The sequence below is a fragment of the Odontesthes bonariensis genome, chromosome 2 (assembly GCF_027942865.1).
Source record: "Odontesthes bonariensis isolate fOdoBon6 chromosome 2, fOdoBon6.hap1, whole genome shotgun sequence".
Taxonomy (NCBI): Eukaryota; Metazoa; Chordata; class Actinopteri; order Atheriniformes; family Atherinopsidae; genus Odontesthes; species Odontesthes bonariensis.
The window spans coordinates 10,812,739-10,840,300 of NC_134507.1; the positions used below are offsets into that span (position 1 = coordinate 10,812,739).

Below are 27,562 nucleotides of genomic sequence, written 5' to 3' on the forward strand. Positions count from 1 at the left end.
CCAAGGGTGGTGAGGACCTGGACGTGTGGTGGAATTGGGTTTGATCGGCGTGTTTCTCTCTGGAGTTGTGGCTCTAGTAAGCTGCATATTTGCAGCAGCATAGTCCTTGGCAATCTAAATCGTAATGTCAGCCATTCGTCTGTCTCCACATGGATATCTACACGGTCTCTTCTGGAGCCTGACGAGCTAAGGCATCCAAAAGTAGAAAGCGAGCCGCTGGTTACGCTTCACATTGACCTTGTTGTAATCAGAGTTAAATTAACCTTCAATTAGTGCATAATTTCAGTTAAACAGAATAATGTCAGCATCATTATGGGGTATAATGTATATATTTATTTATGTTTGCTTCAAAGTAATTAAATATACATTTCATTAGTTAAGCAAACTTGTTTGGAATAACATTTAATATTTTACGAAACTCCTACGACAGGTCTGGATCACTCGTAAATTCTGTTCGTACCTGAAAGAAAACTTAAAATACAAAAAAAATGGTGGTTGCACAAATTCTCTTAAATCACTCCTACGCACAACTTAAGAACAAATCTGTTCGTGCGAACACTTGTTGCATGAGGCCCATTGTTTTCTACTTGAATTACTACATTAGCATGATGTTAACAGTGCTCAGCAGTGCTCACAGACAAAGCAGTGATGGAAAATTGAGCTAAAGGAGCTAAATCTGTTAGTGAAAGCTGTGTGATTAACCATCCAAGATTCCCATCAACCTGGCCCTTGAAATCAGCAGTAGCCATTGGGCTGATCAGATTCAAGTTAGTCCCAAGACTGTGACAGAAGGTGCCACCCCTACGATGCTACGTATCAGGCCATTCACACCATCTTCTTCTCCACCTGTTCGTGTGGCTGGCCATAGCAGGAACATATGCCAAATTATATCCCTGCAAATTTGGTGAGAAACTGAGGTGTGTAGGTTTGTGTGTGTACATGTAAGAATGATCACTCATTTGTCGATGATGCTTTTTCACTCGCTGTGACTAAATTAAAATTGGATCAAAGGTGGTGTGCCCTCTGTGATGTGCCTCACAATTGATAGTCATAATTACAACGACTAGAAATCAATTAGTGCAAGCAAGGGTGATTTGTTGCTACCAATGCCTCTCTAATTGAATTGTTAAAAATCAAAGATCCATCCAACGTGCAAATTAATCCCTCTTTGAAAAAAAAATATATATAGCTGTCAGAGAAAGATGGTCAAGGCAAACATGTCTTTCAGTGTTTCAGTAGCAACACCTGTGTACATATACAGTTGAAGGATATGTCAACACATGCTGTTGACTCATTTATCACTTATTGCTCTTCACCTTGATAAGCATATTTTTTATGTCAAATTATGATGATCAACCTAAAAAATTGAGTGAATAGCTTGTAAATGTAAATACATTTAAGAATATCTTTAATAAGCTTCCCTTCCCTTCATTTACGGCAGCAGTTAGTCTGTACTCAACAAGTACATTCTCAACCCTGCATAATCCAACAATGTACAGTGACTGTAGAGGAAGTCTTTTTCTTCAAGTAGTCCCTGCAAAGCTTTGACATGTATTTTGGGACAATGTTAAATTTCTTCACAAACTGGAGATTTTAGCACTCCATCATTATTCTTGTCTCCTTACATATATCTTCTAAGTCTCAAACCTAACATTATCAGAGTGTGGTGAGGCGTGTGTCCCCTCCTGCGAGGTGGTTTAGAAATAACACTTGGCCTCTGAGGCCACTAAACAATACTCTTTCAACAGAACTTTTAATGATTGGAATATATTTTTGTAATTCTGATTGTACTTTGGATACAACTTATCCAGTTTCCACCTAGCTTTTGTTGGAAACCTGTGAATTATAAGTAGAATGCAATTTTCATCAGTGTCTCTTCAGTCATTGTAGATTTGTGTAAATGAGAAACATGTTTGTTTTTTCAAAACTTCTTATATGTATCGCAGTGCAGGTCGGTCCTACTTCTATATTAAGATGCCACTTTTTTGTAACATGTCAATAAAGCAGCCCAAAATGAGCAAACAAAAGTCTGGCTTCAGTTTCGTGCAAGTCATTCAGAGTTCAGTTCACACATCGCAACAGCAGTTAAAGTCATACTTGGTTGCAATGCCTTACACAGGTGTGGACAGAATGCACAGCCGTTTACGCCAAGGCCAACACCAAAGTTCAACTTACATTACTGGGGCCCTCCTCTGACTTTCTGCTAAGTAAAGTCAACTGTCACTGTCATGCCCATGACATGCTCATTCTTCGTCAGTTGATCAGTTAAAAACGACCTTGTTCAGTTAAGAACTCGTGGAAAATGTGAACGTGCTCATCCCTTAAGTGCGTAAAGAGGAACTTGTGGGGGGTTTTTTGTGGGATGTTGGGCATTCGGTTTTTTGCCAACTTCAATTTTGCATCTATTTTAAATTAACTTTGAACTTTGAACTTTTGTATTTTTCACATTTCAAATGTGGTCTTTCTTCCATTTCAGTTAAGGTTAGGATTTAAGGGAATTTCCAATTATGTAATTATCTTTTTATTTAGCTTTCACACAGCATCCCAACGTGTTCAGAAAAAGGGAAGTAGAAAGCATTTTACTGTTGTACAAGTACTGTATAGAGCAGAGATATATTTCTAACATGTGAAATTGAATTTACCTGAGTGACCCTTAGATAAGTCAATAAAATCTATCTGAATGAGTGTCTCACTGGAAGGGAAAAGAAGGGTCAGCGCCTGACTTTGAGGTCCAGAATCTGAAATATTGCCTAATTATTTTGTTAATTATAATGTGAAACTTTTTTTTTGTTTTTAGGACCTTTTGATCCTTAAACTGTCTGTTATTTTCTGCATTGCAGGTAGCTGAAGTGACACCCTTTGATCTTTGTGTTGAGTTAATTATCAGCCTCGCAATGGCATCATTGTTTGCTGCTGGCTGTTCATTGGTCTTAGATGTCCTCTGACGATGTTTTGGTCTCTCACCCTGACACATGTGGGAAAACTAGGCCTTCAAGCAATGCTTTCTAATTGGGCCACTAATCAAATGTCACTGTGGAAAGTCACAGGGAGCTGGATGGATTAAACTGTCCAGGCCACAGGTGAGACTGAGATAAAGGGAGGATGGCTAGCATGACAGCTAAACCTTCAGGTCTGCTCTTGTCTTGTCCATGCTATTACTTGTTAGTAACAGTAAAGGACAGAGTAAAACTCAATTTACTTGCATGTTGTTTTATTGGTGGAAACAGTACATCTTTGGAGAGCAAGCTGGAATTACAATATACAGACAATGCAACTCACCAAATCAACCATTTCTGAAAAAGCTTCCTTTGATCTCAATCACAACGCATTAATCCTTTCAAATACTGTATAGCTTTAGAGATGAAGTACCTGCTTGCTATACTTTCACTACACACTGGATTGAGTCTGCATCTGAATAAACCAGAATATGCTAAACCAATAAGATTTAAAGTTAATGTACCAATTGAGTTCTTGAATATAAAGGTCTGTCAGAAGAAATATACCTGTATTTGCGGTCATGTTTACATAGCAAGCATGGAGTGTGTGAATACTTGTAGGAACACAGCATGCGCTGTGCTGCATCTCTTGTGCATGCTTTCATGAGATTATGCCCTGATTTACCAGTTGGTTTTCTTTGAATGTGCACACATTGTGCCTGTAGGCATTTCTTACAAATGATTTCATTTTGCACAACTGCTTTTACAAAAAAGACAGCCTTATTTTCATTCCACCTTCACTGTATTTAATGAAGTGGACTATGTATTCCATTTTGCTAAGTTTCGCAAAATGGAATACATAGTCATTGAGCCGAATATCAAGAGTGATAAATGTGATTTGAAATATTGTCTCCTGCCTTCATCACAGCAAATGCATTTTTCCTGTGAATGTCATTTTATTCCCAGAGTTTGCCTCGCACTTAGTGCTATTTGACCAAAGCGATTTATTTTTTACTGTTGTTGTTTTCCTGTTTACCACTCTGTGCTCTGGCACGGGGTGTTGATATAATGTCAGCTCAAGTGCTTTGGGTGCTCAGCTACTCCATCAGCGAGTACATTTCTCTCCGAGTTGGAGTGTCTGTTCGGTCAGCCTCTCGCATTACTGCTGATAACTGCATCAGAGCCACAAGAACTTCTTAATCACATCAATACATATAACTGAGTGACAGACTCCTCTCACTGCCCCCTTTATGGCTACAAAAAAACACGTCATCTACGATGGCTGACAGGATACCGTTGATTTTAGAGAAGCAGAAAATCACACACCCCCAAAAAAGGAGAGCATCAGTATATAGGGATTACTTCAACCAAGACGAAGCGCTTGCAGATACATTATTGGCAAAATGTTGAAGTGTGCTGAGCTAACCTTGTTCTCAAGCCACCATTTGAGGAGAAACCTCAAGAAATGTATTGTTTTAGTTAAGAATAAACTATTCTGTAAACTTTTGTTAAATAATCACTGTTTTCATCAAATCTTAGTGTTCCTTTACAATGCCGTAATTCTGTGTAATGTCAGCTTCAGTGGATAGATGCAGCTACTGCATTAAACACAGCTGCTTTGTTAACTGAGAACTGTTATCTAACTCTAACAAGATTGCATTGTCATTGGAGCTGACCCAAGGCAGTAATTCTTCAACCCTCTAAAGTTGCAAGACATTTACAAGAAAACAATCTCTCCAGTTCAAATCTAATATTCTAGCAAGCACTTTAAGCTTAGATGTTTTCATGTTGTTACGTGCTGTTTCACAGTTTTAATTTAGCAGGCTTTTTTTCCTAAATAAATGTTAGCCCAAAAGAGGTTTTAGGAGTTTTTTCAAATAGTACAGAAATGTTTACAATGTTTTGTTGAATCCATCAACATACAGTGTATCAGTAACTACTATATGCAAGTCTTTGATTAAATTATACATCCTGTAGGTTAAATACCACAGATACCACAGTTTAAATATATTTTTTTTCTTTGTACTAGCTAATATTAGAATTAAACCCAGTCTTCCCTGGCCAGCTTTCATGTTAGCTATTAGCCATGAGGAGCATCTTTGGCCTCAGCACCGTTACAGGCGAGTTCTTACAGTGATCAAAAGACCAACTCAGTCCTGCCATGGAGCCCAGGGAAACAATGGTGATAATGACAGCCCTTTCAGCAGCAGCAGGCCAGCTGGGAACTAACCCACCCACCATCCCCTGGACAAACTATTCTACTGGCTGGCTCTGCCCTGATCCTCCGAAGGGAAGGAGAAAAGAGAAACGGGCTCCTCAGGCAGAGCAAACTCTGTGGAGGATGTTGTAGAAACTGGGACAACATGGTCACATCTGCAACAGTTGCTGCTAGTGTCTTAAATTTAGCCTCTCTGTATAAGGAGAGTAACACAAACCTAATTAATTTAACATCAGAAATTCAGCACCAAATTTTTCACCAGTTAGATTCAAAGTCATCAAGCTGATTTCCTTTTATTTCCTGTTAAATGACCATTTGAAAGGTGAGTAAAAGGTAGGGATGATTTATCCCTGCTGTGATGTGTTGTTGTCATTGTCTGGCGGGAAATCCTGTCACAGAGTTGTAAATTGTTGACCGCAGGAAAGGTTATTTGTTCGGATATTGTTCAGGCTGACCAGCCAGGCCTGTGGACTGTCCTTGGGTGTTGATGTTTCTGAGGAGTGGAAGCTATATTGACAAAGTCCTGTGACCAGGGTACGAAGGAGTAAATCAGGAGGTCACACTCACTGTGAGCGGACAGTCACTAGACCACTGCCTAAGAGGAAGAAAGACACTTTGAGAAGCCTTTATTTTAAGCATGTTCAATTCAACAGTACTTTCAATGATGCTGTGAGTTTATTTGTGGTGGCTTTTGTTTTCTGGCTCTTGTACAAAGCAGTCAAGATCACACAAACAAATAAGCAAGAAATATGCTATGAAACATTTTAAAGTGCACGCATCCATAATCTCACATTGTTGTGATTCATAGTGCGTTTTACATGTATACAGGTACATGCACACGAATTCAATCACATAAATGCACACACATACAAAAATACAGCCAGAGGGAATAACTCGCTGTCACACTCACATACCCATGAAGGTCAGGAAAAATGGCACAGATGGCCTTTTACACTAAATCAGCAACTTTTCCAAAGTGTGGTCAAACACTCACACAGGGGGTTTATTCACACACTAACCTACTTTCTGTACACTTTGTTCTCAGTGCAGTCATATGCTCACATCAACAGAACACACATACAGACACAAAATCTCTAAATGAAATGACCAGGATTCAAAGTTTAAAGCGGTTTAGGCATTGCGTAAGAGATTCATGCCAGTTTCCAGAATACACAGAATGAGGTGCAAATATTCTTGTGCGAACACATATGCTAAGTTGACATTAGGTGAATGGCGGATGGTGGACTTGAAGGAGAAATGAAGGCTAATGACAAAACAATCGACTTGAAGGGTGTTGAGTGTACGAGGCAGTTGAGGAGGAGGCTTTTTGAGGAATTGTTGGTGGAGGTGGGTGAACTTGAGAGAGAAGGAATTTGCGGGTACGCATTGTCAGTAGTGTACCTCTGGGTCATGGGGTGTTTCGGCCTTCAACACTATACACCCTCTCCAGAGGCGGCCAGCTGCAGGGTGATCAGTCCTGAGATTGCGTCCCAAGCCCAATTAGCCTGTTGGCAGACATCTCAGGGGACTATGCATGGCAGGGGCGTCCAGTTCCCTGAGTCAGGCCTAGGCTGGCTGACCGCATACCTCCTGCTGCACTACTTGGGGGCCCAAATGGGGTCGTTGGCCAAAGCCACTGGCTGCTCCTTTCGGCTGCCTCTGATGCGTCTTTGACGGCTGTGCGCAGGCTCTGGCCCCTAAGTCCCATGTCCCTCAGAAGTTTTGTGGCAGATTTTCCCACAAAGCCTCTGCACCCAACCTCCACTGGGCGGACTTCAGTATTCCAGCCTTGATGTCGAGCTTCTGCGGACAACTCGGAATACCGCAGGTGTTTCCGCTCGTATGCCTCCTCTATGGAGTCCTCCCAGGGTACAGTGAGCTCGACCATGTATACCTTCTTTAGGGAGGGTGACCAGAGCACCAGATCAGGCCTCAAGGTGGTAGTGGCGATATCTGATGGGAAAACCAGCTGTTTGCCAACATCTGCCAGCATCTTCCAGTCGCGTGCTGGGCACAGCTGGCTCCTCTCTGATGGTTTAGAGTTACTTCTGGCAGCTGTGGCCCCTTCACGGACAAAGGCAATTCCCCATGAGGTTTTAGATGTTGGCAGCGGTAGGGAATTGATGCTGAATCGTTTTCCCTCCAGTGTGAAAGCAAGGCTCTTCAAAACTTGGTTGTGGCGCCAAGTGTACCGTCCCTGGGTGAGGCTGGTTTTGCACCCTGTGAGTAACCCAGTAATGTAAGGCACATTTCTTTAAGCTATTGGACATGGTTTTCTTTATTGTAAATAGAAAAAATAAATAATGCACATTGCTGCAGCATTCAGCACTTTTTTCTCTAAATCATCTTTCTTTTCGAGACTGCCCTCCACAAAGGACCAGTTTGTTCTGATTGGTCAGCTGATTGATCACAAATGCTTGAGTTCGAGGTAGCTGCTTATTCTTTGGGGTGCCCCAAACTAGTCATTCTATTTAGAAATAGGTTTCAAGGTTATGTCATCAAGAAAATAAATAAAGACGCTGGACTAAATGCAAGGCTTTGTTAATTTGCTTTCACAAAAACTCTCTAACACGGCGGAGGAAAAGGAAAACCTGTTCAATGTATGTTCAGTGAAATTCAGAGGTGGCAATGTGATGAACACAGACCAGACTAAATAAAAATATGAAATGAATTAAGTTGAATATTCATTAAGGATTATAAGGCACATTACAGATCATTTTGAACTTTTTGTACTCCATATTGTGGTGGCATACCACGATACTAAGAGTGATGTTTTGTAGTCATACATTTTCTTGATTCAGAGAGTACAATTTTAACACTGAAAACAAGAAAGAACCATACGTAATTATATTGCAAATACACAGGTGAATTATGAGTCACGGGTTCCTTCTCTGCTTTTTGTGTTGTCGTGCTGTGTGTCAAGCCTCACCCATCTGGCACATAATTAGTATTAAACAAACCGAGAAATTATGAGTGCTGGTTTACCCGGGCTTGATTGTTACTCCATCAACAAAGTGATGAGGGTGTTGAAAATCAACCACTTTTAATTTAAGCATGCTGAGGTCCAGTGAGGCTTACAGGTGAGGAGTTGTGCCGTAGTGGCTGAGAGCTAGTGTCAAGGGAGGAGATGATGTGGCACTGAAGTGAAATGAAGAAATGGTGTGTGACTGGGTGGATATGACAGAAAGTGTCACTGTCACCTGGCTCCCTGAGGCCCAGCTGTTTCACAGCCGGAATTTAGAAGAGAGAAACAGTCATTAACCCTGTCAGATAGATTCAGTTCTGTTAGTTTGTTTCTTCTGACCCATACTGTGAAATAAAGCGGCTGAGGGGCTGTAATGATATCTTTTTTGCCATTGTTGCCATCTCTACACAGTCTTTTGCTCAGTGTGCTTGTTTATTGTTCCATCAAAAGTTCAATACATGCTATTTTGTTATTATTGTGACATATTTGATTTTCTCCTTCCTGCATGGATGCTCAACTGCCTTTGATTTCCTGACACCTGGGATTGTTAGGAACTACTAGAAACCAATGTTGTGTGATAATGAATGAATCAACTGTAAGACAGCTTTGGATCTTACCACTTTTGTTGTATTGTATGTCACTCAGGATATGTAGAAGCACACACAGAAACACATTTACTCTTTACCTCTGACTGTGGCTTTTATATCTTATATCGTGGGTAAGCTCTCAAGTCTTTCTTCTGCTCCTCCTCATCCACACGCTGTTTGCTCATCAGGCTAACCATCTGCTGAAGTTGTGTGTTTTTCTCTGCATGCCATCCCCTTGGCACACAGCTTCATGTGGCGGTTCTCCACCAATTATCTAACGCACACGGGGCACCCAGCATGAACCACTGCCCACTGCACAGGCATGAGTACTGTGTGCTCATACTAGGTAGCCTCTCAGCACGTTACCAGATAATGGGGAGAGCAAGGTGGAGTCCTCTTCTCAGCTTCCTTCATCATTCATTTGGCGAGCTGATTAACTCCACTCTGTGACCAGCAATAATCTACAGTATTTCATGGCCCATTTCAGATTTAGCCCCTCTATATATGTTCAAACCCATCTATGCTTGCCACAGTTGTTTGTACTGTGTAATAACCACTGCCCCTCATTCCGGTGCAGTGTACCATGCAAAACAATGAAGCTGGGTTCGTAAGCAATTGTAATTATACTCATTCATTGTTGTTATATTGGGCACGATTTCGGAAGCTCCACCATTTTTGTACGAGGGAAAATGTTGCTGAATTTAATGGAAATACAGTTTTTAAGTAGGAACATGACCACCTAATTTCACTCAGTATGCTTGATTATAGTGATTTCTTTAAGAGAAGTACATAAATGATTGTGTGACAATCTAGCAGAGACAGACCCCACAGACAAAAACAATTAATTTAATCATAAATAATTCATATACAGCGTTTTGATCTTGCCTCTGTCTGATGGGAGTCGCGCAGTGCACCAGACTTTCATGCCCTCCTTTGTGTGAGAAGATGAAAAACATCTCTCCTACATTATCGACTGTGATGCTTTCCAATGCCCTCTGTATATCAGTCACCTCTTATCCTCCCAACCCAGTCCTTATCAATACTTCATCTAAATTGATTTAGATTTTGCTTTAAAGTTGTAAGTGTGCTGTGTCAAGCCTGTCAAACAGCATGTCAGTAATACTTTCTGGATTGATCTTTTATTTAGTATTAATTTGGAAGATTGAACAAGGGAGATAAGCGAGGCTTTTCAGAGGCATTATCTGGCATGCAGTATGGCTCCAGTCAGTTCACATGTGGTAAGAGTTAGGGGGAGTAAACTCATGGCGCTTACTGAACACTGCCTGAAACATGCAAGTGTTCCTGCAGGGGATGGGGGGGGCTGGAACTGAGAAATGTGATACGAGGAGCTCTTTGGAAGAAAAACAAAGTTATTTAAGCCACAAGCTTTTCCTCTTATTAAAATAGTATCAAGCTTTTATTGAATTAAACATGTTTAAGGTAGGGGCAACATAAGCAGCCTGTGTGAGTCTCTCAGATAGTCATCTTTGTTCACATTTCCATGCAGACTGTGGCTCACTTGTGTGGGAGTGCATTTGCTCTGGTCTGAGAGCTTGTGAACATATGTTAGAAAAGTTTATTTTTGCCCCTCATACGGAAGGCTTTCCAGTGCGGATTTACTGTTATTTGTTGGCATTTTTGAAGGTGTTATCAGCGAACCCTTTCTTTAGCACTCCATTACATTCTCACTCTGTATCTAATAATCTTGTCATTTTCCACCACATTTCCTCCACTAAGCAGTCAATTAGTGACGCAATACTTAGCTGCCTTCAAAATCCTCTGAAAATTGTGTCTAAAAAGGTTAATGTAATTTCAAAAGCATAAAGTGGATGGAATAGCCTGCTTGTAAGTGTGTCCCACTCATTAGAGTACTTCTCTGCACACCCACTATCCCAGTCTAGAGTCGGATGGAAAACGGACATTTAAGGAGTCAAACTACTATGAACTAGATAGCGTTTGCCTTATGCATAATTTATATTCATAGACGCGGTGGTTTAAAAAAAATCTAGATTTAAACTGTGGATTATAAATTAGATCTCGCAGTATTTCAGTTAACTAGTGCTGTGACATCTTCTCATCTTGTCAGGGTGTTCTGTTGTTCCAGCCGTGCCTGAGTGACTGCAGTTGGTTTATGTTCTTTGCAGTTTGTGATATTTATCAACATTATAAATGACAATAAACATTAATTCTCCTGAGGATATGTAAGTGAGAGTTTAGGAGGTAAGATATTTGATAAAGCATGTTTTGTGTTTGTTTTTTAAAGTGTCTCTCAGTAGTGTCGTATCCCTGCTGTAGCTGTCACAGGTCGCACTGAAAAAGCTGTTTTCAGGTCAGCCACGTTTCTTTCTTTTCAAAATGACACAGGTGCTTTAAGACAGACTGTGGGTTCAGCTGTCATGAGCGAAAGTGTTTATTCTTTCCAACTGCAACAGACTTTCATACTCTAAAAGTAACAATTGCAATAGATTTTTTTAATGCTTCTCTATGATGATTATCTTCTCTTTATATCCAATTATTTTCTTTTTTTGTCAATAATAAACTGCAACAGTTAATTTCACCTTTAGGACTAAAAGTATTATGCTATCTAGATCAGATTGTGAATGTTGGCTGACTCAATGTGGTGTCACGAATGTCACACACCCCATGTCTAGATTTGCAGATACTGAGTGACCCATCTCACAGGCTTACCTGCTACATTAAAAAAATTTGAGTAATACTGTATAACAGCCAGTGCCATTTCAGTCACTTCATTTTGTAGAAGAGCGCTTGTGAGACTTCATAAAGAGATCACTTGTTTAAATTTTTTTCAGATGGTGAATGTACTTTTGCAAAGGTTAGTTCTCAAAGCGAGTTTAAAAAACTATAAGGGAAGTTATTTTCATTGAAATCCATACAGTACCTCTCAGTACAGGTTTTGTGAGTGAAGCCAAATGAACAAAAACCATATGAGATGCCAGCTGCACATATTTAAATCAAGTTTCTCTACAATCCACTTCTAAGGACTGTGCTTGCGGCCATCTCTCAAAGAACTGGTTTGTGATTCGTGGCATACGGGAGGGATCTGAAGGACAACTTTTCAGCTACAAGCTGGGAACAGAGGAAAAGCTGGAATCTCCCCTTAATCTTTGGAGCCACTGGTTTATGTCTGAATATGACAGGTCACAAAGCTTGGATCCAGGCGGATTCACTCCATCCAGCTCGTGTTATCGAAATTGGTGATTCAGCTCCAATGTGAGCCTTTGTACTCCTCCTGAATGCCCATTGGTTCAAGGGTACAACCTATTATCCACCGCAAGCAAGAGAATAAATATTTTCTTCCTCTGGGCTCACATGTACATCCAAGCAGAAGAGATAAAAACACAACATTTGTGATAAGTTTATATAGCTTCAGACAAAACACTGATAACAAAACAAATGTGTTTGGCCCATTCTAAATGCATCTCGAACCTTTGACTCTTTGTAGAATTCTCCTCCTACCTCACTCACTGGTGGACGGTGATAAGATGTCTCATTTCCGTTTACTTTTCAACATTATTCATGGTTGAGGAGATGTTTTGTGGTTTTGTTCACAGTGCATCATCAATATTTCTGTCCTAAAGACTTGAGAGCCACATACCATGATCTAAGAAACAAACATTTCTTGTGAATGATGTGCTTTCGGTTCTCTCTTTTAACTTCAAGAAAAAAGAGTTCAGGGAGCCGGACGACACACTTAATCAACTCATTACCTCAGATATAACATACATGTCAAAAGAGAGCATCATGGATACCAAAATAACTAGTGACCTGAGTTGTTGAGCGAGGCACAGATGGTACCGGAGGAATTGATTTTCTGCAGATGTTTTCCAGACTAGTTAACAGGGATGTTGGAATTTTAGTTTGAAAAACTGTCTTCCTAATGAATTCCCTGATGTGCTTGTGTCCAAGCACTTGAAAGCAGTGATACCTTGTCCCAAAGTAGTATATACCCAAGTTCAGACTGCCAGCGACAGTTTCATCAGTTCTCTGTGCATATGGTTGGAATTTCATCTTATTAGGATTATGATCGGAGAGAAACTTAAAAAAGTAGTCTCCTCTTGATCTCATGCCCACGGCAGCAAATAATTGAAGCAGGCACATTGCAGTTGCTCTCTCCTCAACAGAGCAATCAAAACCTATGTAACATCTATGAGGCTTATAAACTGATATGAGACTGGAGCTCATCCCACATAAATTAGTTACCAAATTAGCCCAAGAAGGATTCACAGTGGATTTGTGATTGATGTGATCCAAGGTCTGACCTGTGACCCTTTAAGCCTGAGGCTGTTTTGGGGATGGGTGCTGTAGATATGAAGTCTACCTTTCATCAGGCAACAGCCAATCAACGAGAAAGAACCACCATCAGCCCCAGCCTGGTTCACCTCATGCTGAAACAGCATTATGGTGCTTGTATTAGCTTTTAAGGGATCATAATTGTGTGCTAAGTACTCATCTGTCAGTCACACAGATGGAAGTTGAACCTTAATCCTTATTCTGGGAGCTTTCTTGCAGTTTTAGGCTGAGAGGTTTTCATGCCTGTCTTTTTCTTTTTCGTGAAATCTCCAAATCCTCTTTTCCCTCACAAAGCCACAGCGGGTCCAGCAAATGTTTCTTGACACCTGGATGGTGGGCCTTCTAATAAGAGGCCACATAACCTTGAATGTTTTAATGACACTGTCCGAAGCACATCAACCATCGACTTTCTAAATGTGTTACAGATGTAGGTTTTGTTTTTTTTTCTCATTCACCTTGGAATGTTGGCAAACCAATTCACTAAGCTCTAAAGCTGAACAATTTTGAAGGGGTAAAATATGTTGGGAAATGTATTATTCCTACAACACATACACAGTCTCACATATGGGCTCTAGCCTTGGACCAATGGGAATATCTACAGTTTTTTACACTTAATCCGAGCCTCTCATATAAACCAGCTAATTAGAAATAGTTTGACTGTGCTTAAGCTTGCGAAAAGCATATTATGGATGTTTATCTAGTGCCTAATTGACACAGTAAAGTAATGCATATTCATAAATATACAGACATTGCTTCAAGCTGCCTTCTACAGTATGTCAAATTTAATTGGCTATGCCGGAAGATAGATTTGTCTGCTGATTTGAAGTATAGTATATCCTGTGGTAGATTAGTTAATTGACATTCATACAGTTGGCATTCTCTGTTGACAAAAAAAGTATTATGAATTTCAGTAGGTAAAGTCTATTTAATGACAATGCACACGCCTCAGTGCGAATGATTTCCATGTTAATGATCGGTGTCTTTATCCCTCAATGTTCGTGCTACATATGCAGCCCCCATAGTGCCAACTGTGTATAGCATCATTTAGTCTACATTTATCATTTTTCCTCTGGCTGAAACAAAAACCACCCCACTATTCTCAGCATAAAATATACAGGCAAACACCGTTTGAGCATACCACTCAACCATAGCCACATGAGAATCAGCTGCGCTGTGGAGTCCCCCAGGGGTCAATTCTTGGACCTCTTCTGTTTAACTTGTATATGCTCCCTTTGGGTCAGATATTGCAGAATTACACAACTTTATGTGTCTCTGTCACCGGACGACTGCAGCCCAGCAGACGTACTGTGTCAGTGTCTGGAGGAAGTAAACACCTGGATGAGAGAGAATTTTCTACAATTAAATGAAGACAAAACTGAGATCATTCTGTTTGGTAGCAAAGAGAAGAGGGTCAGCGTTGGTAAATATCTTGAGACTCGGGACCTTACAATCACTGACCAAGTTCGTGACCTCGGAGTGTTGATAGACTCAGATCTGACTTTCAGCAGCCACATCAAAGCTGTCACCAAGGCAGCTTTTTACCACCTCAGAAATATCAACAGAATTAAAGGTTTCCTCTCCCAAAAAGACCAGGAGAAACTCATCCATGCATTCATCTCCAGTAGACTCGATTACTGTAACGCTCTTTTAACTGGACTTCCCAAAAAGAGCAGTAAACATCTGCAGCTCATCCAGAACGCTGCTGCTAGAGTTTTAACCCGGACTAAGAGATCTGAACACATCACACCAGTGTTAAAATCTTTACACTGGCTTCCAGTCAGTCACAGAATAGATTTTAAAAGCCTGCTGATGGTTTACAAATCCCAGAATGGTTTAGGCCCAAAATACATCTGTGATATGTTCAGAGAATATAAACCCAGCAGAGCACTTAGATCCAAGGACTCAGGCCAGCTGGTCCAGTCCAGAGTCCAAACTAAACATGGAGAAGCAGCATTTAGCTGTTATGCTGCCAACAAGTGGAACAAACTGCCACTGGAGATTAAACTTTCACCAAATGTAGACATTTTTAAATCCAGGTTAAAAACATTTCTTTTCTCATGTGTCTATGCATGAAATATCTTTTAACTTATCTAGACTGTTGCCTGATTTTAAATTCATTTAAATGATTTTACTTGTTTCACTTTATATTCTTTTATGTATTTTTAATGCTTCTTGCACTCCCTGCTGCAATGCTTTTATTTTATGTAAAGCACTTTGAACTGTTTGTACATGAAATGTGCTATACAAATAAATTTGATTTGATTAGTTTGTTAGGAGGCATGAGTCTGGCAAAAGCAAGTTAGTCTGAGCTGAGTACAAAACTTATAACCAGCTGGTTCCAGTGTTCCAGCAATCGTTACGTTTACTGTTTCATTGACTGGCTACCTGTTCTTCGGTGTGATTAAAAATAGGCTAGAATTATAGATTGTCAAAAAGAGAAATATAGTCTCTGGGCAGCACTACTTTTCTCTCCTCTATTGTTGTAGTGTGGGCAGAGGATAAACTGTGATCCTGGTCATAAGTATTGGCAGCCAAGAACTGTCAATTATAGTTTTTGAGTATTATCAAAAATAAATACAGACGATTACATTTATTATGATATTTAAACAACAACAGAGGCTTTTGTTTAGTGATATAAAGAAAATACAAACAGGAAATGAATCCCACACACAATTTTAGCACGTTTGGCTGGTGAGCATTTGACATCAGTGACGGCCCGTAAATGTACGTCATAATTATCTAGAATCCATTCCTTGCATCTGTCTGCTGGAAGTTGCTGGTTCTCATCACCTGCTATGCATTGAAGTTCCTTTAGGCGTCATTTCTGCAGTCTCAGACGTCGGCCTCCTTCAGTTGTGTTCAGGGAGATAGCTTGCCAGTCCTCTTTTTTTTTAGTCATTCCTTTGTTCTATAGGGCTCATGCTTTAGTTAAAACACCCAATACCTTTTCCTCAAATGTAGTTATCTGACACTGGGATACACATTTCACTCTAAAACCTTTTGCAGAACCAGACTTGGTAAAGTAGCCCTGCAGCCAGATGGATTCTGCATGGTTTACTGTAGGTAGAGCATGATTTAATCGTCCATAAAACTAAACAAACTAATGCATAACGTTTCCATAAGGCTCCCCTTTTGGTTTCATTTTGGTTTCAAAATGCTTTTATTCTGTAAAATCATCAGTAATTCATTTCATGTGAACACAAGTGGGTCTCATTTGTCTTTTGACATTTTTTAATGTGGTTCAGTTATTTTGGACATTTTTGTGAATGTTCTTATCATTCATCCACTGCAGTCAAAGGGTTCAAGTAATACCAGAAAATACATTGACTTACCTTCTCATCTTCAGTTACAAACAACCACTAGCTGGTTAGCATTTAAGCTCCAGCCGATATCTCTACATGATACGCAGAGGTCTTTCACGTAACGTCAGACTTGTTCTTGTGCTTGTGTTGATAAGTTTGGTTCATTCTGTGCATTTACACAATCTTACAAATAGCACATACAAAGTTATTAATTTCCAGAGTGAAACAAAAAATGTTTGAGACAACTGAGCTACACAAAGAGTAAATTAGATATTGTGACTGTAGCTTTAAAGATAAACAAGAAAATAACAATAATTCATAATAATAATTTAAATCCAGATTTAAAGAAAAGAAATGTTTAATTATTTCTCGACTTGTTCTATCAAACAGCAGGACTTCAATAGATTGTATCCTTATTAAGATACATTTCATGTAACACAAAGTAATACACTCAAAAAACATTTAAGCTCAAACAAATGTGACTGTAATGAAAGTCCCATCAGACTCGGTGGCTTATCAGGGAAAGTGAAGGCTGGAGAGATAGGCCTCTTGAGTCTGCATTCCCCCTGTGCAGCTGTGATCTTTCCACAGCTGCTTTTTCAATGTCTTGGTGATAAAAGAGTGACCTGCTCTCTTCCTGCGCGCGAAACATCTACTGGATCTACAAAAATGTCTGTTGACCCTCCTGAACCGCAGGCACTACAAATCAGAAAGTGAAGTCTGTATTAGAACCTCTTACAATCTCCCATCTGCCTTGGTTTTTAACCTTACCCCGCCCAAGCAACGTGCACGTCCACACATTCACAACATCTTTGGCCTTGGGCCAAAACAAAGAGGATCCAACAAAGGGACCACACATGAATAAAAGATTTTATTTGAGCTCACAAGACAGGATGCGGATGGGACAACATGTTTCTACAGTGCGTGCACAACTGTCAACATGTGCCTCTGAATGTTTAGGTCGCAAAGACAGTAGGACACTGATAAACTCTATGTCAGTACCGAGCCAGGTCCACATCCCTGTGGAGAGAGACGTCACAGCTCACCACTGTTACTCTGAGCTATAAATACCTCATAAAGAACTTCTCTTCCTGGTGAATCTCTACTGTTTATTCAACCTATTTAGGTTTTCTTAAAAACCTCTATTTTTATCATTAAAATTGGAATCAGATTGTGTCTGCCTGGTATGAATTAACTATGAGATTGACTGATGAGATCGGGCATGTAAAATAAAACCATTTCAGGAGAGAAAAAATTCCAGACTGAAGATATATTTGTAGAAATAATTCCATTTTCCCAGCACACAAAGATAAAGCGAGGGAGAGTTTAGAAGACAAATGAGTCATGGCCCTCTCATTAGCTTGCCACAGTTCCAGTAGGTATCTTAATGAGATTATTGGGGGACATACAGGGAAATGGTGGCTCTGTTTGCCTTGTGCCTCTTGACTTTTGATTACAGACTGTTTTCTGCTAATTGTTTTGTTTTGTTATTAAATCAGAGCTGCTTGCTATGATATGGTGTTCTCTGTGGTCAGTAAAAAAAAACACTAATTTAATATTCTAGTTGATTTACTTATGTGAAAATGCATTTCCTCTTTTCAGGGAGGTTGAAACAGAAATGTGGAAAGTATACTGAGGCACCGCAGAAAAATGGCTTGGGGATTGACAGTTCATTCTTTGGAGGAGCCCTTTTTCATCTGACAGCTTCTCAGGTTCAAGTCTCTCAAAAGATGAAAACTGGAAGCTGAAAGGTCATAAAAAGTTTAGATTTAATAACCCTTTTATACTCTGGCCTTCTGTCTGGCTGCAGAAACAACCTCGCTGTCAGCACTCTTTCATGCTGGTTTTAGGGTATGTACCTGTAGAGTGAGTTTTTTTTTTTTATTATTATTATGTCACAATAGAATAAACCAAAACGATCAGTTAGTAATGGAGAGTCTGGAGAAACTTTTTCAACTGTCAAGATTATTAATGAAAGTATATAAAGCACAGCAGCTAGAAACAGAAAAAAACTTGACAAAGTCCCATTGCAATCGTTCAATTGTTGACTAGTCTACACGAAGGCCCATACAAACTCAACCTTATGTTTCATCCATCCAAGCATAGACATATCACAGTCTAATTAATCTTTCAGAGGCTCCTCAATACCACTTTCACCTCTCAGTGCAGCCAAGCGGTAGGCTTCCTTTTCAGAGATCCCTCTAACCAATCATGCCTAAAAAGCTTTCCAAAGTGCTGAGTGGAGCACTTGAGTTTGAGGAAGGGTTCCTCATGCAGCAGGTAGAACAGAGTGGCGTGGAGAGCAATGATAAATATGATTCTTTTAATACAAAAGCTTTGTAGGTCAGTCTGGAGGGGCGAGGAGCGCTCACTCAGCTTCCCCTGCTGAGCCTGCGCAGCCCACAGACACAGGAACATGCAACCTTTAAAGAGGGATTTGAAAAGGTCAAAGCACAGGCGTGCAGAATGGTAATATAGGAGGGCATTTCCAGAGGTCACAGGGTCAATATGTGCTTTATTCCTTTATTTTCATCTCATTCAAGAGTTCACTGTAGAAAGTGCGTTAAGACTTAAAAGATTCATTTTAAAAGGGTTTGTTGATGCTTTGGGAAACATAACTACTTTGTCAACTACATTAGATTCTGGTGTCTTTGAGGTTGGTTTGATCCACTTCTGAGGTTGTTGCAGCGATGACAAAGGGAGAGTGCCTGCATGGACCTAGTTAGAGGTGTGGTTAAGGCAGATTTAGTGGGGTCTGGTATTTGCAAACCCACCTCTGACTTTTTTCCTCAGTCCCTCATAGGCCTCATCACTGCCCATCTTTACAGCTCTGGACCTTGAGGTATTATATTAAGATGTGGGTTCTTTTCTTGATGAGGCAGGGAGCATTTCCTTGAGACTGAACCAGCCTGGTCTCTGCCACAAGACAAAGTGGGTGCTCTCTATCTTTACTTAAAGTCCCATGTGATATCACTGCGTGCTTAGCAACTCTTCTTCCATTGATCTAATTAGTCCCTTGACACTTCTTTAACGGACTGTATTTATCAGGAACATTAATTAGTACCTAGACTGTATATTATTTTTAAAGCAGTGGATGTCCTTGTTTATTAAAGTATTAGCAATGAGGGGAAATACTCTGTATTATCCCCTGGTATTAGTCACTTAGTGAGCCTGCTCATTCATCATAGGCTTTTTGCAGTGTGTTTTATTCTCCTATTTATCCTTGTGTGTCTTTTTCTAAGTGCACATAAGAAGTGATGTTGGATTAGAATAATTAATTACAGCAGCACTCTATCTTCTATGGGTAGTTACCGAGGTGGAATGCTGGGAGACAACTAGCTCTTGCTTTGTTCCCAAAGTTGAAAGAAAATTACAATAGACAGAGTGGAAAACAGCTAGCGAGAATTGGGGAGGTCATTGATTTTTCTAAACAACAGCTAGACCAAAACAGACACTCTTATTGATTGAAGACTTCCTTGGGATACTTTTTTTTTTAAAGTGGAGGTGAGTTAGCGAGCTGGAAAACAATATACTGTAGAACAGCGCTGTATGGCTGTTGGACAGAGATAATGTCCCTAAGCACCGTGTGCTAATTTGGTCACTCCAAAGGAATAAAGCATCATTCGCTATATAGTCATTTTCCCCTTTTAATAAAAACACATTTTTGTGCAGTTCATGTTTTCAGCTCATGATGCTCTGAAACTCCCAATGGGACAAAAACAATACTTTGTCTATTAATACTGGCTGATGTCTTTGACAACTCTCTCTCAGTGCAAATGTGAAGCTGCTCACATCTCTGTGTTTATTTGTTTCATATTGACCCACATTTATACCTCTCAAATCAACTTGTCATTGGACGTATTTACAATCTGATGTTTTTATTTGATCAACCAACAAGTAGAATTGTTTTATTCATATTCAGGAGTTCAGACAGCGCTTTTTTTTTTCCTAACCATGCTAATTAGGCCCACTTTAGCAGGGTTTTTTTTGTATTACCCAGGGGTCCCTCGGATGCTGTTTTTATTGTGGATTGATGTTTGAAAGGCACAGTGCTACCAATTTTAGTAACACTCTACTCTTACAAACTCTGATCAGTTAAACTGAATTGCATCGTACATTTTATGTAAACCCACATAATACATATACATAAGATATATGTATATATATCTTATATATATATATATATATATATCTTATATATACCAAAATGTATAATACATATACATAAGAGGGTGTGTATACCCCATATGTGTATTATTAATTGTTAGTTTGTGTCTGGAGGAATTCAAATATACATTTATATCTAAACTATGGGATTAAATATAGGAAGTAGAACTAAATACTGATATTAATGTTTGGGTTTATAGTACTTTGCTTTACCCTCAGATACAGGGCAGGATAGACTGAGGAAGACTTATCTTTTATCTCTCTTTACACTGTTGTCATTTTGTATTTATTCAAATATTACTTTTAAGAGTCTTTACACTGCTTTTTGTGTCCCTGATACCAAAAATCTAAATATTTGGTCTGATAGTTGAGTAGGACATGTTTTGTTCTTTTAAATGTTTTGTTCTTATTATTTTCAGCTGCTTTTTACTTCCTTGTTCTTATTATATGAGTAGGTAGGAATTGCTAATCTTTTGCCAGTCTTAAAAGAATGGTCTTCACGTGTAAAAATGCTTGCATAGCTGGGTTTAGTTAAATGAACATCTTCCTCCTTCTGGTTCAAACCAGGAGGATGATCTCACTATGAAACTTATAATCATTTTTGTACCTTGTATAAATGCCAAAAATTCTGATTATATTTGTTTATAGCAAAGATGCTGCAAATCCAACCTAAGGACACAATGTTATCAGAGAAAATTTGTTTGCTTTGTTATTTGAGTCCCTGTTAGCATCAGAGAGGTTGCTTGAAGTCTTAAAATTAAAAGACATCATTTAGGGAACAAAAACCAAAGGCAGTGCTCAGTATGTTCAGTCAGAGTAGGGTCAATATCCCAAATACATTCAGCCCGTTTTTCTTTTTTTTTTTTAAAAAGAGAGAGATATCAAATTTCTGTCTATGCTGGGATAGATTTTTTTCCCCATATTTACATTTAATGGGCTCCAGATATCCAGATGTTAGATGCATGTGTTAGGGTAGGATTTTAACAGTTGTATCAACATATAACAATTCATAACTTTTAAGTGATTTCATCCACACTATTCTACTCCTGTTTTTTATTTAAAAGAAAGATAACACTGGGTGGGACTCATTTACACAAGTCTCAATGGTTTACCTCTGCTTTAGTTGATTAACCTGTAATAAACACTGTAAAACATTTGCATGCACAGTACCAAATCAGCTTCTTATCTCTAGAGTAAATGCCTTGTAACATGTCGTATATGTCTACAGCTCAGTTCTAGCAACAAGAAAAAAAAAGAAAATCTAAATAAAAACCTAAACCTGTAAATTTCATCATAATCACTGACTATGTTCTGTACTCTTTCTCAAATCATTTCCAACATCAGCATGTGTGTTTACACTGGTTGTTGACATTATTTTGCTGCATTTCTGCTCAGTAGTGTTAACTCCCTTTCAGTATGTTATATTCTTCTGCGAATATGTTGTCTCGTGCCTTAATGATTTGTGTCTTCTCAAACGTAACTTTTTTGTCTACTTTTGCGGTAATCCTAATCTGCCCGTGCGTGAGTGAGCAGTTCATCTTCTACCAGGCTGTCATTATACAGTCATACACTCTCTCCAACTCACAACGAAGGTGAGGGTGTTAATTTGCTACATGCATTTGACAAAGTCCAGATCAGATCTTGATTCCACTTTGAAAGTTGTGTCAAACAGCACCTCTGCTATCAGGTTTACTTCCCTGTTTGATGTTACCCACACAGCCATATGGTATTGCTCTCAGGATCAGTTACACTCATCCTCTGTTCTGCTCAGCAGTGTGTAAATCTGCCAGAACCTCACAGTGGCTGTCCTAGCATTTTAAAGTAAAAAGGTTCACCTTTTCAGAGTAACCCATGTGCATTTACATTTTTGTGTTTTTTTTTAATCTTTGGGTATAACATTATCCTTCTTTGTTTTACCTGTTAAGATGCTCACAAATAACTAAAACCTAATTAAAAAATGGGAACTGAGTATTCATCAAATCATGTCACTGTTTTGAACCAAATGAAAAAACTTTTTTTTTTTAATAATCTTTTTTGAGGGTTCAATCAGCTCTAATGCAAACTGTACATGAGTGTGAATGCAGTGAAAAAATGTGAATATTTCTTGCAGAACTTTGTTTTTGTATCTCAAATGGGCTCTCTTACAAAGGTGGCATAATAGCTGTAGCTATAAAAAAAAAAAAAAGTGTGTATGAAGCGAAGTACCCCCTTGACTTTATTGCTTTAAAATTCACACAAGAAAAAAAACAGCAGATCATCTGACTGGGTTACAAGGCCTTCGAAAATGGATAATAAGAATTCACAAGATGAAGAAACAATCTGTTAACAGCTGTAGCACGTCCATTCTCTGGAGGAAATATGGATATGTTTGTTAGATACTTTTGAATATCACCAGTGCCTACTCTGTCCCTCTCAATGGCCATTGTAGTCTTTATGTACGGGTGATCACAGCCAGATCCAGGCTTGTGTGCAGTTCAGGGAATTCTGCCATTGGGAGTTGTGATTGGATTTCCATTCATCTGGCATCTTATATTGTATTCTCAAAGTGGAGAGGACCTGGCTGGCTGGCTGGATCATACCACAAGGAAACGACTCAGAACAATTCAGGCCAAGACCAGGCAAACACACTGCTGAAAAGGATAAGTCAGATGTGCCAAACAATCATTCAAAGTGGCACACACTATTGCAAAACCCTGCTTTCACAAAAGTAACATCCAAAATTATTCATCTAGAAAACACTATATATTTGTATGATTATATTTTACACAGTGGATATCAGTGTTGGTAATAACGGCATTATTTTTTTCAGTAACTAGTATTCTAATAATCACTTTTCCCATCGTTGCAACACCCTTGCCGTTACTGAGAATGTGAAGTGGCGCGTTACTGCACGTTGAATGAAGCGCAAAGTGTCAGGTTTTGGCCACACATCAGCTACCTGGAGAGAGCAGGGGTGGGGATGATGACACCGTTGAAAATGCCATGATGATTTGCCGGGTGGGCGGATGATGCCCTGCTCATGCTGTCTCACTGCACGCTCTGACTGCCAAACACAACAAGACAGCGACAATGGCGACGAGCCAGGGAAATTCAAAGGGAGCGTTCTCAAACTGGAAGTACCGGCACTACTTCTCGCTCATTGAAATTAAAGGCAAGAATGTTTATGCAACATGCACGGTATGCCCAGGAAAAAAGACTTTATCCACGTCTGCCTCAAGCAACTTTAATCTTATGAAGCACCTCACATCAACACATGCTAACATGGCAGGCTGCAATCTATTGAGTTCAAATAAATACCAAATGTTCTAAATTACTGTATTTAGTGTTTTTATTCTGCAATCAGTTAATATAAACATCTTTGACGTTAAAGATGTTATAGAACGTAATAGCATATAGAACATGAAAAATAACGTCACAGTTACTTTGCTGAGTAACTAATTACTCTTACAATGAGGTAACTGAGTTACTAACTCAATTACTGTTTGGGAGAAGTAATTTGTAACTGTAAATAATTACTTTTTTAAAGTAAGATGACCAACACTGGTGGATTTCAGTGTGCTTAATTTGCTTGAGACCATCTTTTTCCCTTTTGTTTCAGCTGCTGCACTGCCAGGGGTTTAGTCGTACGATGTGAAAACTGTTTCTGACAAGAAATACACATTGTGTTAGGACCTCATCAACATGAGCTAGGCAGAACTTGTTTACAGGTTACAGCTTACAGGATCTCTATACACACACCAGGCTCTGTCTTGGCTTTTAATGACCTCCTCTTGAGAACTTGACGTACATAGAAACCAGAAAAATGAAGGTATTACCGGATTTGACAGCTGAGCACGATAACCTCTGCACGATCTTTGAGAACAGATGAGCAGACACAGTCTTGACAGATCAATATGAAGTTCCAGTCCTTCAACTTCACATGCAATGTTGCCTGTTGGTGGTCCACGTTGGAATTGGGAATTCAGGAAAGATGTCAAAGGCTATTCATTGCTTTAAAGTAACTCAATGGGAGAGCAGGTCCCATGCAGAGGAAAAAAAACAAAAAACTCCATCCATCCACCCATCCAGTCGCTTAATCCAACTCAGGGTCATGGGGGGTTGGAGTCTATCCCAGCTGTCATTGGGTGAGAGGCAGGGTACACCCTGGACAGGTCATCAGTCCATCACAGGGCCCCAAAAAACTAGTGACCAAAAATATTGTGATATAATTACATTTAATGGATATCTCATCTGCTTTTATTACAGTAGGTTTTTATGATTTTACACATAGGTTCCATGAATGACACATATCTCAAGTATTACCAGCGGGTGCACAAGACGGCACAATGAGCGAGGGATGACGTGCTATCATTCCTGCAAAATTGCACATTGCCCATGAAAATTTGGGAACTATCAGTTTCACAATCTTCCAGTTTCAAAGCTGCAACCTCACCAATTTAGCTAAAGTATGTGAATATGTGAATCTACCATACCAGGAAACTCTTAATACTTGTACCAATGCTTCTTTTGATGCTGCCAGATAATTCAACAAAATAATGACAGCAGTGATTTCTTTCAATTTCATATAAATGTGTACAAGACCTTCCTTTATGAAAATGTTATATATTCTTGTTGGCAGCACAGAGCTTGTATAGCTCTATATTTATGACTTTCCCTTTGAGAAGTTAATTATGATTAAACTAGATTTGTATGTAGAATTAATTTGAACTACCGGTACCGTTTCAGAACAATTATGACACAAAAATATCATAATTACATTTCAACTAGTTGAAAAGAGGAAGAAATCTCCTCACAATTAATCAATACAGATAAAGATCAGATAATGCAATCAATATGAGTACTCCCTGTGGAAACAGACAAAGCATATTTTAACATGTAAACAAAATTGTGCTTGTTGAATACCCTGCAGAAAACTTCAATCAAATTGCATTTTAAAAGTAGGAACAGGCTGACAGTTGCAAAATTTGAGTCCTGGATATCTATTTGATCAAGAAACAAGGTGTCTGGTATTTTGGGACTTTTTACATTTGAAATCATTTATTTTTTCACTCTGCAGATATCAATTATTGAGGTAACGATAAACTTCTGCAATTAACCTAAGTTTAAAATCACTGTAAGAGTCTATGAGTTTTTCTGAATAAATACAAGCCCAACAGTATGTCAAGACCTCTCCATCTACATTTAAACAAGATATCATAGCAGCCCTCCCTCCACTTTCACATAAACACTCGTGCTTCATCAGCAGAGGTTTTTACAGGCCTGTGGTTGTCCAGAGGTCAGATCATTACCAATGCAACCATGGATCAAAATACAGCACTCATATAGGTCCTTCATTTATCAGTCCCCTCTGACCTCTTCTGCAGCTGCACTACCTTTCAACTTTATGATTAGAAAAGGGCCCAATCCTTCTCATTCCCGCTTGCAGCGTTTCATATAGATAAGACACAATTAATTCATCAGTATAATTATTTCATCTCTGCTATTGGCAAATAAATAGGTTGAGCTTTTAGCACTGTTGTAATGTGCTGTTGTAATATTGTTAATCTGAAAGCTCTGGTGGGACTGAATTTTCCATCATGCTTACTGGCAGTTGGCGAGATTTCTTATTATTTTCACTGGTTATGTATTCAATATCTAGTTAGAGTGAAACATTGTAAGTGATATTTACTGTGGGAGTTATTGAATTTTTTAACTTTAGAGATAGAATTTTTTTTCATACAAAACAAACTGTTGTTTCTGATGTTTTCACTGCAAAATCCACTTTCCAATCCATAAGACTTGCTTTCCTCTTTCAGAACATATATTGAAATAATTTTACATTGAAATAAGATACATTGGATGAATTGTGAGTTTTTCCTTTGAAATCATGTATATCTTTTCTTTTCATTCCTTTTTTTTTAATCAGATAACCCAGCACTTCTGCTGCTAGCAGTGGGAGTTGGCAGGAATGGCTCAAAGCCTGTGAAAGTCAAATGCTGTCTCTTTCAGTTTGAGAGAACAATTTTTGAAAATGTGAGCAAAAATGCTTGACGCCTCAAGCATGCTGTACTCCAATTTTCATATCCACTCCCATGCAGCACAGCAGCCTTAATAATACAGTATGATCTATTTGTTCAGCTCTAATGTGTAAAATATTTTAGGAACATGCAGCATTTGTTGAATTAACATACAAATTGCTGATATATTATCTTACGGAATTTCTCAGATCTAGCAACACAGCATTTTCCTGTCAAAATGTTTTATACTGTGCACCACATAAAGTCTAAGAAGTAGCTTTGGATGTTTAACACTGATGAAATAACCAGGCAGCTTACCAGAATGTTATCACTTCCATTTAGTCACACTGTGCGAAGCACTCATGCATAATTGTGTACATAAGCGTTTATCAAAATCTGCAGTATGTTTTATATTTTGCATTAAGCTGACTCCATTGATTATCCTATTGCCCTTATCGTGATATGATGGGCATCTAACGTCGAGTGGCTTTAGGAAGTAAGAATTGGAGATCAGCACTTTCCCCTGGGCTTTTGGTCGTAACCATGCCTTCTCAAAGAGCAATGTCAAGCTTGTCCTTTGATGTATGGATAGAGGCGTTTTGTTCAAAGGGATAACCTTTTCTGGGCTCTTCTTTGAAATGATAATTCTGAAGCTTGCTGCAGGTGGAGCTGGAGCTCTCTCGGCAGAGGGGTCAATCAAAGTCAAATGAAGCGACTGCGCACAGTTTCACCTGAGTAGCCGTTGTCGCTGTCGGCCCTGCCACCAGCCTAAGCTCTGTTTCTGGTCAAAGCAGAGGACACAGGGAATATCACAGTGACAAGCAGATTTTAAACAGCAGAACATACACCGAGAAGTTGTGCTGTCATGGCTGTAAAGAATCTGAGAATGTTTTGTGTGGTTGAGTGTTTTCACAGCTCTGACAATAGATGTCAGACCCAACTTGAGTTTTCCTTTTCCAAGCTCCAAGCTCTGTGCATGTACTAGTGGTGAGGGGGACGCAGCTGTGTGTAATTACGTCCGTAATAAAGGCTCGATATGGTCCACCTGCCGCAGAGTGAACCCTCTATCCAATTCAGTGC

At 39.2% G+C, this 27,562-nt stretch overlaps 1 protein-coding gene across 2 annotated transcripts in view; it reads left to right on the plus strand.

Annotated features, from left to right (window-relative positions):
* Positions 1–27,562, plus strand: part of macrod2 (mono-ADP ribosylhydrolase 2) — a 432,443-nt gene that overhangs the window by 366,330 nt on the left and 38,551 nt on the right. The window lies entirely within an intron of this gene.